The sequence below is a fragment of the Microtus ochrogaster genome, unplaced genomic scaffold, assembly GCF_000317375.1.
Source record: "Microtus ochrogaster isolate Prairie Vole_2 unplaced genomic scaffold, MicOch1.0 UNK112, whole genome shotgun sequence".
NCBI lineage: Eukaryota > Metazoa > Chordata > Mammalia > Rodentia > Cricetidae > Microtus > Microtus ochrogaster.
Genome location: NW_004949210.1, coordinates 489554 through 491405, shown reverse-complemented (window position 1 = coordinate 491405; position 1852 = coordinate 489554).

Below are 1852 nucleotides of genomic sequence, written 5' to 3'. Positions count from 1 at the left end.
GGTGGCTACCTGACATCTCCCTAACTCTGCCTACTCTCTCCCTACATCTCTGCCTGAATCTTCTGCCCAGCTCTACTCTGTTAAATCATTGTCTGAAAGCAGCTTCTTTATTAACCAATGGCAATAAAATATTCACAGCATACAGAGGGGAGTCCCACATCAAATAATGATCCCAGTATGTGTGTATGTGCATGTGTGTGTGTGAGAAAGAGAGAGACAAAGACAGAGACACACAGAGAGACAGAGAGAGACAGAGAGAAAACTAGAGTTTCTGGAGTTGAATAGAGCATCCCAGAGACCAAATAATTAAAGTGTCCTCCTTCCCATCTTCAGGTACCCACAAATATCCTTGAGAATGACCCCTGAACATAACTCTGAAATAATTAGTCTCTGAGGATTAGTCTTCTTCCAATTTGTGTTTAGTTAATTTCTTTGTTTGTGTTCTTTCCCTTTTTTTAACTCCCATTCTCATTGCTTTATTAAATACCAGAACTTTGGATGCATTACATTGTGGCCTAAATAGGCAACTTTTTCATTTTTAGTTGGTTGTTTTGTTGTTGTTGTTGTTGTTGTTGTTGTTGTTATTGTTGTTAGTTGTTTCTTCCCATTCGTTCCAGATTCAAAAAAATCAACTCAACATCTGAGGAAAATAATCATACCCTTTCTATGGAAAAAAATGATAAAGTTTATCTCTGCAGATGAAGGCTTCTAGAGGATAATAACTCTCACTGTCCAGGAAACAATGTTTGGTTGGTGCTGTAACTCCAGAATTGTGGGAAGAACATACTACTCAAATTTTCAGTAAAGTTTTAGACTTGGCTACTCAACAACCGGAGTACCTCAGGAAATGAGCAGTATATACTGTAACTTGTGTGTTTGACCTCTGTTGGTCAGTCTGCATGACTAAGATAACTCTGGATTCCTATTCATTTGCCTTTCAGATATGTTCTCCAAATGGCAGGCTTGGCACATGTTTTTGATCCCAACACTCGGGCGGCAGAGGCAATCAGACCTCTTAGTTTGAGGCCAACCTGATCTATGGAATGAGTTCCAGGACAGCCCAGGCTACACAGGGAAACCTTGCCATGAAAATCAAAACAAAAACAGATATATTCTCTACCATTACAGAAATTATAGGAATTTCCTTTCAGATATGCAGATAGCAAGGAATTTTTCCCCAGTCTCTATGCCATTAAGAGGTTATGACAATTGTTTCCTCTGTTATACAGAAAATGTATATATTTTTGGTTTTTAATTTAATATTTTAAATTAGTATACAAAGTAATAGGTTTCAACCTGGAATTTCATGCTCTCCAATCTCCCTGCTCTCTCATGCTAGTCCCCATTCCTCAGTCATTAGTCTCACTGCTTTTATGTATTCTATTAACCCTTTTGTCTCCGTCATGGCCCTCCATTATCACCTCATTTCCCCCTTTCAAGATCTTTATTTTTAGTAACATAATCTTTGTAATAGCTACATGCATATACACAAAATAAAATTTAAATTCTAGGAAAGCATGTGATTTTGTACTTGTGAATCTGGGATGTTCCACTTGACATAAATTCCACTGCCATCCATTTCCCATTTACATGTCTTGATTTTGTTTTACAGCTGAAGAACATTCCAGTGCATAAACTGAATGTTTTTCTTGTCCAATCAACTGTCAATAAACATCCAGTGAACTGTGTAGTAATAAACACTGACATAAATGTAACTTTGGGGCTTTATTCAGATACAAGTACAGCTGTAGCCTGTTCTATTTTAGTTTTCAGAGAAACTTTCATGCTGATTTCCATCACGGCTGCAACAGTTTACACTCTCAGCAGCAGTGAATAAGAACTCTTCTTTCCA